At 52.7% G+C, this 13,221-nt stretch overlaps 1 pseudogene; it reads left to right on the top strand.

The window, feature by feature from the left end:
• Nucleotides 1–434: 434 nt before the first annotated feature.
• On the top strand, nt 435–8,720 carry LOC140898104 (C-type lectin domain family 2 member B-like; annotated as a pseudogene).
• Nucleotides 8,721–13,221: the final 4,501 nt, after the last annotated feature.

Genomic DNA, 13,221 nt, shown 5'->3' with positions numbered 1-13,221 from the left:
ACATGCAGCATAACAAGGGAAAATCCCCACTTTGTCACAATACTCCCCTCAATAGGTCTGACCATTAGTTATCCCTGGAAGGATAATGACTCCTCCTCCTTTCAGAGCAAATGCAAGCCCCCTGCCAAAGAGAAGGCTGATGGGTGCATTTTCCCCTCCTTCTGCAAGGCATCTGCCCACCAGCAGGGCCCACTCCCAGGCCTATGCTCAAGTGTCTGCGGTTAATTCAACATCTACTACATCAAAGACAACTGCCTCTGCTAATTCTACCCGTGGCACCTGCTCCTTCCAGGCCTAACCAGGAGGCAAGGGGATCATTACCTCCTGTGGCAGCTGCCTTGTCCCACGTGTCACTATATGCGCAGGCTTTGGTGGCATTCGTTGGGCCTTCTCTTCCCCTCCCGCTGGGGCTCCTTCCGCCTGCATCAAGGCACATGGACCATGTGGTTCAGGAGGTGGTGCACTGGGGCTCAATGGAGGTTGATGTGGAGGGGGGAGAGGAGCTGTCCCTCCCTGGCAGTTGGAGTGGGAATGACACTGTGTGCCTTACTCAGATAGACCACGAGTCTGCGGGCTCCATTAAGTCCGTGGACTTCTTGTTTCCTTTCACTCTGGACAAGCTCTCAGAAGACCTCTGTTTCATGCCCATTAACAAAATCTGCAGGCATCAATGGCTGACAAGCAGTTGTACCACACATTCTGGGATGGCCTTGGCTTGGACCTTGCCATCATCTGGGCAGAACCACTGGGCAGCATGGTGCTCCTCCTGTCATGCAGAAGGGCTGTGCACACCCTTCTGGTGGAGAAGAGGAACCTTCATGCCCTGAGGAACTGGTGAAAATTGTGGAGTCCCCCAGGGCCATTTTTATTGTCTTGTGGTCTTATGCCTTCCTCTGCTGCCTCCTAGTCTTCTGATATGACCAGCAGCCTGCTGTCCTTCATGTGAGATGTCTCCTCCAAAATCTCTGTGAACTGACAGAGGTCTCCTCAGGCCCTGCAAGTTCTCCGCAACCAGATCTCTCACATCAGCCGAGGGTGGAGACCTCCTTCCTGAACTCCTGTTGCACAAACCAGATCTTGTGGCACATGGGAGGCTGGTCTTCGCTGGTGTCACCCAAGTCAGTGACCTTCTTGACTATGGCTCGCAGAATTGAGTGGACCCCAGTATGCTTGCCCAGTATATAGCACTGCCCACCCCACATGTCCCCCACTGTGTGGTCCAGGAGGTAAATCTACCCTGTCCCCTGCCTCTGTGGCTGTTCTCAGGCAAGGTGTTCCCCACCTGCCCATATCCCCTGGCTCTCTGGAGCATGATGTCAGGCCCCTGCCGCATCAGCTCCCACCCATCACTTAGAATCTCCCATTTCAGCTGACTCATATTTATCCAGCCAGTGAGCCTCTCAGCCACATCGCAAGAGAAACTACAGACACTCACACTCACCCCTACTCATTTCCTTGCATTCGTGTCCTGCCCAGATACAAAATGGCTGGACATTTTGCCACCTATTGAGGATGAGGAGCCCTGGTGGGCCAGCCTGTATTCCACCTTGATTCCACAGCCCACCAGGAATAATGGTTGGTTGGGCTCTTTGGTGGAGCACGGGCATGTTCCTGACACAGTCAGACTGATCTTTGAAAATGATCCTTGCAGGTTTCCTATCGGAGGAGGAGGAGACTGCGCGTATCTGCTTACCCCCAGGGGTACACGAACCGGTGGGTGAGAACCACTGTTCTAAGGCAGCTCCAGCCCTGGTGCCATCGGGGAGACGTGTTCTCGCGGCCCTGCCTGATGGGTCTTTCTGTTTCAGACCCTCGTCCTAACTGCAGGAAATGTAACTACAAGAAATGTACAATTGTGCTCCTAGTCGCCCTCGCAACCATGTTCTTAGTTCTCATCATTCTCCTGGCAGGTGAGTTCTCACCGTTCCCTTCCCTTCCCCCTCTCTTCACATCCCATTCCCCCGGGAGCCACCACAGTCAGTCTCTCTTCCTGGCCTGTCTGGCTTCTGCCCCTGGGACAGAGGATTCCTGGGGGATGTTCCTCCAAGACCCCCCTCCTGCTCCCTCTCAGACCCCAACCCTCCTCCTGCTCCCTCCCAGACCCCTGCACCTGGGCACTCTCTGTGTCGGGACTGACATTAGCTCCCCCCAGCCCATCTCTGAGCACTTTGGGTCCAAGTCACTGTTGCCGGGCCCCAGGCACGGTCACTGATACCCGTGCAGAGTGGGGGTGATTGACGGTGCAGGGCAGCAATGAGCTGGGCCCTCTGCCTGCAGCGTGTCGCCCTGAGGTGCCAGCCTGGCCTTCCTGCATCCCCGGGTGGTGCCCAGTGCTGGGCAGGTGCTGGCGTGTCACTGAAAGGAGCCGTGGAACGCAGTACGGACACCTCCCTTAACGCAGTGTGAAACCCACCCATTGGTGACCTCGGCAGGGCAGGGTCTCGTCGCGCTATTGACGTCCCCGCCTGCACAGACAGCGTGTGCGAGCGCAGATGGCAGCTGCTTATGGTGATCGTGAACCTGGCTGGCTGCGCTGGACAGGCCGGGCAGCGGGCGTTCGGTCTCCTGAAGGGAAGGGAGTTTGTTCCCGTCTTCATCTCAACCTGCCTCTCCAGGGAAGCAAAGCGCAGAGCAGGGGGAGGGGGCAGCAGTCCAGGCTAGCAGAACTCCTTGGGGTACTAGACCTGGCAAATCATGTTGAAGTTAATCTCCTACCCATTAATTATTGCCCCCCTGCTGGCCCCCTGGTAACTGTCCCCTCCCTCTGCAGCTCTCTGACCACCCCGTGTTGTAATACGGAGCTTGGGCCCAGCTCTCTGTCCTGGGCTTCCTGGCATGAGCGGTTTGTCAGCTGCATCCCTGTTGAATGTGAACCCAAGAGAGTGAGAGCAGAGTCAGATAAACCCTCTCTGGGGCTGGATTCCCAGTGTCCTCCTGGCTCCCTCATGGCCTTTCAGTACCCACCCTGGTTCGAGGTGTCTCAGAAGCCTGGGGCGCAGGGGATGATCTCCCCTGTTCTCCTCGTTGGCGGGTGGCGGGTCTCGCTCACACCACGTGTCGCTGTCTCATTCTCAGTGCTCAGTGTGGAGACCTAAGCTTCCATCACCTGAACCGGGGCCCGTTGCTGGATCGGATACCGAGGGAAATGCTACTATTTCTCTGAGGCCGAAAGGACCTGGACCTGCAGCCTGACCCACTGCTCTGTGCTCAGCGCCTCCCTGGCTGAGATCAACAGTGAGCAGGAAGTGGTGAGAGATGCTCGAATTGCAACGTTCTGGTCTTGGCTCAGCAGCTGCTGCAGGAGAACCTGGGCTCGAGGAGCAGCTCTGAGTAAATGAGCTTCCAGCTGCTGAATGCCAGGCCTGGCTGGCTGGCCCGGGGCACCTCTAGTGTCCGTGTCTGACTGCAGGGATCACTCACTGTCAGCCCTCTCAAAGGAGACCGCCCCTCTCTCGGGCTAGGCTGGCTTGAGTGTCTTCTGGGTGGCGTGGGGCCAAAGGGGTACTGAGATCCCAGATTGACTTGAAGAGCCAGTGCTCTTGGGCAGCCAGATGAGGATGGGGGGGGCTCCTCTTAGCCCTGGCCCCTTCTGGCTGAGGATTTGGTGGCTCTTCTCTCATCCCTGGTCCTTCCCAGCATCCCTTATTGAGCTCAGCTGGGCTCTTTCCTTCCCCTCTGATGGGGAGGGGAACTCAGCTGTTCTGTAAGGCGAGGCTTTGACAGAGAATGTGGCCTTCTATAGAGAGGTGGGGGGGGGGGCAGCTTAGACCCAGCAGCACCCAAGAGCTGCTCCAGCCCAGGGCAGATTGGTGTGAGGGGGAGCTGGGTTTGGGATGGGAAAGTTAATACTGAATTACCCAGAGCTGGGCAAGAGGAAGGTGAAAATCCCCAGCCGTTCCCTGAAAACAGAGCCCTTCAGTGTCTACCTGTGATTCTCTGGTGCACAGAGCCTGTGCTCTGACCCCACCTCTCCCTCTGCTGTTTTTAGGCTTTCGTGCTGCGCTATAAAGGCAGACTTGACCACTGGATTGGCCTCTGGAGGGACAGTGGGCAGCTCTGGAAATGGGCCAATGGCACCAAATTCAACAACCTGTAAGTCCTCTGTGAATTGCCTGGGCTTTGGGTCCCTGGTGTCTGAGATAGCGAGTTCAGCCGACTCACCAGTCAGTGCTATGTAATCTGTGTATTAGTGATGGGTGGAAGCAAGTGTTGTCTGCTGGGAGACTGGCCAAAGCTTTCAGATCTGTCTGGCTTTAGTGGGGCCATCTGCGTTAAAGATGCCTGATAGTCACAAATGCTGAGTGCCTGGGGCTGCCATGACAACGGGGGTACAGTAGAGATGGCCCAGATGACATCCCAAGAGGGATTTCAGTGGGATCTGGGTGTGATCAAATAACCAAACCGCAGTTGAGCCGATAGCAGGGTTTGACCCTGGACCATCAGCACTGAAAGAACGGCAGAGTAGGTCACGCTGGCGGGGGAATGGCACTACACGTCCAGGAAAGCATAGAGTAAAGTAGAGTAAAAATCTTAAACAAATGCAACTGTATCCTAGCATCTCTCAGAATAGAAATTCCACACTTGAAGAATAGGAATCTAGCAGCAGGAATATATTACTGACCAGGATGGGGACTGTGAAATTTACGGAGATTAGAGAGGCTACAAAAGCAGAAAACCCAATAATAATGGGGGTTTTCTACTATCCCCATATTGTCTGGGAACATGTCCCCTCTGGATGGGATGCAGAGAAGTGATTTTTAGACACCATCAATGACGGCTTGTTGGAGCAGCTAATCCTGGCACCCACAAGGGAAGAGGCAATTCTTGATTTAGGCCTAAGCGGAGCACAGGGTCCGGTCCAAGTGGGGAATGTAGCTGAACTGCTCGGTAATAGTGACCATAATGTAATTAAATTTAACATTTAACAGCTCACTTCATCGGATGCATTCAGTGGAAAATAACAGTGAGTAAATTTATATACACACAGAACATGAAAAAATGAGTGTTTAACACGCATACTGTAAGGAGAGTGATCACTTAAGATGAGCTATTACCAGCAGGGGAGTGGGGTGGGGGGAGAGAGAGAAAAAACCTTTTGAAGTGATAATCAAGGTGGGCCATTTCCAGCACATTTCCAGGAGTTTACAAGAGCATCTGAGGAACAGTGGTGGTGGTGGGGGGAGGAGGGGGAATAGTTTTAAACACCCATTTTTTCATGTTCTGTGTATATATAAATTTACTCACTGTTATTTTCCACTGAATGCATCCGATGAAGTGAGCTGTAGCTCACGAAAGCTTATGCTCAACTAAATTGGTTAGTCTCTAAGGTGCCACAAGTCCTCCTTTTCTCCTTGCGAATACAGACTAACACGGCTGCGACTCTGAAACCTGTCACAATTAAATGAATAGGCAGCAGGTCTGACACAAACAAAAGGAAAAAGAAAAGGAGGACTTGTGGCACCTTAGAGACTAACCAATTTAGTTGAGCATGAGCTTTCGTAAGCTACAGCTCACTTCATCGGACGCATACTGTGGAAACTGCAGAAGACATTATATACACAGAGACCATGAAACACAGAGACCATGAAACAATACCTCCTCCCACCCCGCTCTCCTGCTGGTAATAGCTTATCTAAAGTGATCATCAAGTTGGCCATTTCCAGCACAAATCCAGGTTTTCTCACCCTCCACCCCTCCACACACAAACTCACTCTCCTGCTGGTAATAGCCCATCCAAAGTGACCACTCTCCCTACAATGTGCATGATAATCAAGGTGGGCCATTTCCAGCACAAATCCAGGTTTTCTCACTCCCCCACCCCCATACACACACAAACTCACTCTCCTGCTGGCAATAGCTCATCCAAACTGACCACTCTCCTTACAATGTGCATGATAATCAAGGTGGGTCATTTCCAGCATAAATCCAAGTTTAACCAGAATGTCGGGAGGGTTGGGGGGGTGGAGAAAAAACAAGGGGAATTAGGCTACCTTGCATAATGACTTAGCCACTCCCAGTCTCTATTTAAGTCTAAATTAATAGTATCCAATTTGCAAATTAATTCCAATTCAGCAGTTTCTCACTGGAGTCTGGATTTGAAGTTTTTTTGTTGTAAGATAGCGACCTTCATGTCTGTGATTGCTTGACCAGAGAGACTGAAGTGTTCTCCGACTGGTTTATGAATGTTATAATTCTTGACATCTGATTTGTGTCCATTTATTCTTTTACGTAGAGACTGTCCAGTTTGACCAATGTACATGGCAGAGGGGCATTGCTGGCACATGATGGCATATATCACATTGGTGGATGTGCAGGTGAACGAGCCTCTGATAGTGTGGCTGATGTTATTAGGAAGTATTTCTTCACACAACACACAGTCAACCTGTGGAGCTTGTTGCCGGGGATGTTGTGAAGGCCAATAGTATAACTCTGTTCAAACAAGAAGTAGATAAGTTCACAGAGGATAGCTCTACCGTTCCTATCAGCCAGGATGGTCAGGGATGCAACCCCATGTTCTGAGTGTCCATAAACATCTGACTGCCAGAAGCTGGGTGTGAATGGGATGGATCACTCGATACTGACCCTGTTCTGTTCATTCCCTTGGAAGCACCTACCGCTGGCCAGTATCGGAGGACAGGACACTGGGCTAGATGGGCCATTGGTCTGACTCATGTGGCCAGTCTTAGGTACTTACAGCTGAATGGCATTTTTAAAAGAGCCCTTGGCGTTTGATGGGAAGCTGGAAAATATGCCCAGAGGAGGCTTAGAAAACAAGTCAGTTGATGACCTGTTGTTTGATCCCAGTCAGATATTTTCACATATTCCAGCAAGGATACCCTGATGTCGGCAGCAGTCTGTCTTTGTGATTGCCTCATGAGCCCATCTGTTAGCCGGCCTGTTTGGGGTCTGTCCACACCGCAGCTGGCACCATGCCATTGCAGAGAAACTAAATGAATTCTTTGCAGCGGTCTTAATGGCTGAGCGTGTGAGGGAGATTCCCAAACCTGAGCCGTCCTTTTTAGGTGACAAATCTGAGGAACTGTCCCAGATGGAGGTGTCATTAGAGGAGGTTTTGAAACAAATCGAGGAACTAAACAGTAACAAGTCACCGGGACCAGGAACTCAAATGTGAAATTGCAGGACTACTCACTGTAGTCTGTAACCTATCATTTAAATCCGCTTCTGTACCCGATGACTGGAGGATAGCTAATGTGATGCCAATTTACCAGAACTGGGTAAACAGGCATCTCAGTGCGGTGTTAACCCTGAAATCTGCCACCTTGTGGGCGCCCACCCCAGCAGAAGGCTCTGGGTGCATCATTGCCATCTCCTCAGAGCTCGTCTGGGGTGATGCCGGTGGGGGAGCCACCCACAGCCATCTGCTCAGGTGGCTGTGAGCTGGGTTCTCCCTTCTCTGGGACAGATCTCACCCCGAGCCAGAGGCTGGTGGCCTGAGGGCAGGGAGATCCCGGCCTGCCCAAAGAATAGTGCTGGGCCTTCTCCTAGCCGAGCACATGTCTACTGTGAGTAGCCAGGATGGGACCATGGGGAAGGATTTGCCTGTGGACCTGGATCCCACCCTGTTCCCAGGTGGGAAGCGCTGGCCTCCAGCTCTCACGGGAAGCTTTGTGTGAGTGGCTGGGGTCACCCCATGGCTGCTGGGTTTGTGCTGCCTGCATTTCACTCCAGCCACCCCCTGCAATACAGCCTGTCCTGACAGGCCTCTGGCCTGAGAGCTGATGTAAACTGTCCAGGGAGCCCTGGACCCAGCTCTTCTGTGCAGCGTTGCTGCTGCTCCTCGCCACGCTGAGAGTCACCTGGAACCTGCGCCCAGGGCAGTTTGGGTGGGTTGGGCCTGCAGGGGCCCATCCAGACCCAGCTGGGTGTGTAGGGGGGGAGAGTAGGAACTGGGTTAATACCCACCCAGCATAAATGCTCCATGGAGGTCACTTGATCTTCGAACCTTTCCTGGCTTTCCTGCCCCACTGCCCCCTTTCTAGCTGGGGCCTGTGGCAGGTGCAGGAAGGGGAATCGTGAGGGGCTGTGAGTGCAGCAGCTCCCTGCACTGTGCGAGAGCGTCTCTCCCTGCCTGTGACTGATGGGAAATGTCCAACTCCTACCTGACACCAGCTCCCTGGCTTCTGTCTTGCAGGTTTCCGATAGGAGGAGGAGGAGACTGCGCGTATCTGAACGATGTGAATGGGGTCAGCAGCTGGCGATGCAGCAGTGAGAGACCCTGGATCTGCACCAAACCCGATGCATTTACAGAGGCACAGGAGGCTGCCGTGGTAGGGGGCTCGTAAGGAGAGTACTGTGGAATTAGTCCCGGAAAAGCCGGACTGATCTCTTTACAAGATCACATCTGAGCAATTCCGGAATATCAGGGAATGCTCTGCGCATCACTGGACAGAGCACTGTGGACTCAGGTGAAAACCAGAGATGCTGTTTGCACATCTTGTCCCCCCACCCGTGCCGTCTCTTTTTCCGCCAGTGGAACGGCTCAAATCCAGCCTTTCTAACCTACCTCAGCTGGACCAGGAGCTCTGCCTAACTGAGCCAAGGCACCAGCCTCAGCTTTCGCTGCCCTGACATTCCCCCACAGAAGCTTTTTACTCTAGAAAATTATGTATGGAATCTTTGAAAAATATTCATCATTCCCATTCGGTGGTCTGGCATAGAGCTATGGGGGGATGTTCTACATTCCCGCGCCGCTGCCCGCCCCCCCCCCCGCCCAGGAACTTTTTAACAAAGTTTTTTTTATGGGTCAGTTTTTGGGGTCTTTTGAAAACCCAATTGATTTTGAAGTTTGCAAGTTTACACCACCAGTTCCTGGTTTTTGCTGTTGCCAGATATTGCTTTGGATAAAAGCATGAATGTTTTAAACTGGTTTCAATTTTCCATTTTTAGTTTTAAGAGCGCTGTACCTGCCAAGGGAGTAGACCCCCTGTTACACTCCTCGTGGGACACCTAGGGCCTGGAACGTAGGAGCAAGAGGAGAAATGTCTGTTCTCTCCCTTCCTGGAGCCCAGTGGGTTTGAAAAGGGCAGGGAGGGGGTAGGTGTGACACAGACAGACCAGGTGCCAGGTCATGCCAAAGTCCCCATGTCTGCTATAGATGCTTCTGTTACACAACTAAGCTACAAAGTTTCAAAAGGTATGTATGTTCACCTGCTTTAGCCTTGTAAATAAATCTTATTTCCTTTTTAATAAATTGTCATAGAATAAGACTGGCTACATGCGTGGTCTTTGGTGTGACGTCTAAGGTGCAGTTCACCTGGGGTGCCTGGGCCTGTGGGACTGGGAGTAACCTGAATACTGTTGTGATTCTGAGTGTGAGAGACCATCTGTCTCTCAAAGGCAGGCTCACCTGGGTTGCGAGACAGATCGGAGAACCCAAGGGGACTGCATGGCTAGGCTGTTAGGATGCCGGGGGAGGTTACCCTGCATGTTTGGTTGGTGAAATCTAGGTCAAGAATTCTCAGCCAGTTTGGATTTGTGCCCTGGTTCCCAGCAGTCTGCCCTGAGATTGGCGCGCACTCTCTCTGTGTCAAGAGCCAGTAGCCCAATGGTCACCATAATCGGAGCAAGACCTCTGTACGGATACTATGTAAGGAGCTGTGTCTCCAGACGGAGAATGGTGCCCTTAAGGTCTTGGAGTTAAGGCAGGTCACGGGAGGTGATGTACCCCAGATGCTCCTTTCAGACAGGAGACAACTGAAGTTACCTCCCTGTCTGGTCATCTGTGTATTCTGTGCCTGATGTAGGATGTCTCTTTGCGCACTGAGCCAGGTGCAAAATTAGAGTGCAAAATCCACAAAAAAGGGAAATCTACAGGAAGAAACTCACAGCAGGGGGCTGTGTGTGTGTCCATCTGTGGTGTTGAAGCATAAAGACAAAGGATCGGTCTGATCTCTCTCGGTGCGCAGAGACCTACTGGATCCTTCCCCTCGGAGACAAACTGACCATACACGTGTCTCAAGAAAGAAGGGTCCGAGCCTGCCTGGCTGTGAAGTGCTGCAAGGATTTCGGGTGAGCTGTACTTGGTTAGACAGGAGAATACCTTGTTAGTTCGGTCTAGGCTCTAGAACACATGTTATGACTTTGTTATATGTAACTGTTTGTTTCCAACACTTCTACTTGACTCTTGGCTTTGTTGAACTGAGGGGTGATTTCGCTGTGAGCCTATGGCAGTGCTGTGTGTTAAGTGGAGCAGTGATCTGAGCTGGACCTGGTAAGCTGGGGCCAAGGATGTTACTGTTCCTTTGGAAACAGTGAATCTGTGAATCCTGCCAGTGCCCAGGGGACCAGGGACTGTTCGCTCCAGACAGATGCTCATAGGGCTTGAGGGCAGAGTGGGCCTATTGCTACCCTGCAGTGACGGCAGGCCCAGCAGCGAGTGCGTGTGGCCAGTGGAGTTGGGGAGCTGACCCCTGGCAGGCACAGACAAGGCTCCCTCAGGCAAAGGGCAGGTGGTGGCGAGGTGCCTCCCAGCCCTGGGTACCCTGGGAAGCATTGCAGGGTATTAACTTACTGCAGGTTTGGGGCAGTTAAAAATGACACCCCAAGGCCCCAGCCCAGTGAGGAGGACCGAGGAGAGGAACTGTGACTGCGCGGGGCACCTGAGTCCCAGCCCCGCCCAGAGTTCTGCTCTGCCTAAAGCCCCAGTCCCGCCCCGTGAGTAGGGCTTTACCAAATTCATGACCATGAAAAATGCATCACAGCCTGTGAAATCTGGTCTCCCCTGTGAAATCTGTCTGGGGGGGGCGGGAAATATGTCCCAGTACTGCCCCCCTTACGTCTACGCTGCCTTCAGAGCTGGGCGGCCAAAGAGCAGCAGCTGCTGGGGGGGGGAGGGCCAACCTTATGGGTGGGTGATGTGGGCAACTGCCCCGAGCGTGGTGGTCAGGAGGGAGCCCCGCCACCCGCCAGCTCCAGGCCCTTTTAACCTCTGAGTGCTGGACCCTAGAACAGGGGAGGGGCAGGACTGGGAGCATCCCGGGCAGGGGCTCCTACCGTGTGCCAGGCTCTAGCTGCAAGTTCGGGCTGGGCAGGGGAGGAACAGGACCTCGTCCCCTGCATGGGCTGCTCCCAGGGCCAGATCAGAGCCACCGCCAGGAACCTCCTCCAGCAGCAGAAAGCTCTGTGGCTGCCGGCCGGGAGCCCAGGTCTGAAGGTAGCACCACTGCCAGGAGCAGTGCCGAAGTCAGGGTCGCAATACTGTGACACCCCTCCCCCAATAGCCCTGAGACCCCCCATGACCCTCTTCTGGGATGGGATCCACACAGTTACAACAGGGTGACATTTCAGATTGAAATAGCTAAAACTGTGAAATTTAAAAGACTTTAAAAAATCTCATGACCATGAAATTAACCAAACTGGATGTGTGAATTTGGTAGGGCCCTACCCAGGAGACTGAACAGGGGGGTACTTCTCATTACAGACACACAAATGTGGATCTTCAGTTGCATTGTTTATATCAGGGCCGCTTCTTTCTGGCAGATCCATTTGAGCTCCGCGGCACACGTCTCAGACAGAACCTGGCTGCCTTTTATCGACCCGCAGCTGTTCCCATCAGCAGAGCCTGAGAAGCTGCAGGGTGAGAGAGAGTCCGTGTCACTGTGGGTCCCTGTAACAAGGAAAGGCCCATGGGTGAGTGTTTCCTCCCCCTCCCCCTAATGGGAGGCTTGGCTCTGGTGTTGTCCTTCATCTCTAACTTTCCTGTGAAACGAGGCCAATATCTAGATGAGTTGACCTACTCCTCGGAAGACCTCTGTTTACCCCAGGGATACATGTACCCCTGCTTGAGAACCACAGAGTTAGGGGGTCTGGAGCAAGGACCATACGAGGCTGAATCCCATGGGGTCGGTGACCTGGTACTTGTTCATTGGAAGCGCCACCTTGATCTCCTGCATCTCAGCTTTCCTTTAAAAATGAAGTCTGATGGGTGAGAGGAAACCTACACCGCGTAGCCTGGGTAACAGGACAGCTGTAGGGAGCTGAGGACTTGTCCTGATGAACGGTTAGGGCTGGATTCACAAAGGGACTTAAAAAGAAAAGGAGTACTTGTGGCACCTTAGAGACTAACCAATTTATTTGAGCATAAGCTTTCGTGAGCTACAGCTCATGAAAGCTTATGCTCAAATAAATTGGTTAGTCTCTAAGGTGCCACAAGTACTCCTTTTCTTTTTGCAAATACAGACTAACATGGCTGTTACTCTGAAAAGGGACTTAAGAGGCTAATGGCCACTTCAGGCACCTCTGTCTCTTGGAGTGGGAAGTTCCTTGGAGAATTCCACTGGGTGGGAGACTCAGCTGTGAAAGGAGGGGGCAGGCAGCAGCATCTCATCAACCCATGATTGGAATAACTGAAGTAATGTTCCCTTTACATGGAGCCTCAGCTCTTTGAAAGCTCTGCAAATGCTTTAGCCACGTGTTTAACTCCATCCATAGATCGCAGTGGGAGGGCTCAGGTGCGTAAGTGTTTGCAGGATGGGCGCTCAGGACAGTCCCTGACGTCAGGGCAAAGTCGATGTGAAGAGTCACTGTCTGGATTTGGGAGCCTGCCTGCACACCGAACTCACTAGGCGCTGGGTGCATGACTGCAAGGTGCTGGGCCGGGGAAAATCAGCCCTGGGTGGTTATTTTGAGTAGAAAACCCGAGCCACTTCTGGGGTCTTTCAGCTTCTAATGCCCGTTCCTCTCTGCAGCTGGATTTCAGCATATGATAAAATCCCTCTCAATGCCAAGTCAGTGCCATAAATCACTGGACTGGGTGCAGGAATCAGTAGGCGATATTCTCTGGCCTGGGTTAGGCCAGGGCTCAGACTAAATTCTTCTTCCCAAAACTTTTAAAAGCTGAGCCCCCTCCTCAAGGCAAAGAAACCAATCGTGCCCCTCACCCATCAGCAATGTGTTAGCGACCCCACCCCCCATTTTCTTGTATACATCTTCAAACCCCACCCTTCCCACCATGGCTAGCCCTTCCCCACGCTTCAGGAGACGCTGGAGTACATGATCATAACCATCCCCTCTAACCTTAAGACCTGAGGGACCCCATCCCGGAGCATCTTAAAAATCACAGTTCCCAGACTCTGGAACAGGGGCTGCTTTGCCGGGCTCACCTTTCTCCCTCCGTCAGGTTAGCCGATGGGGATAATGAGCCTGGAGATCTCATTCCCGCTGCTCTGAGTGGTGACCATGTGCACACGACCCAACTCAGCT

This window comes from Lepidochelys kempii, chromosome 14 (assembly GCF_965140285.1).
Source record: "Lepidochelys kempii isolate rLepKem1 chromosome 14, rLepKem1.hap1, whole genome shotgun sequence".
Classification (NCBI taxonomy): Eukaryota; Metazoa; Chordata; order Testudines; family Cheloniidae; genus Lepidochelys; species Lepidochelys kempii.
This window is presented reverse-complemented; position numbering and strand designations above follow the sequence as displayed.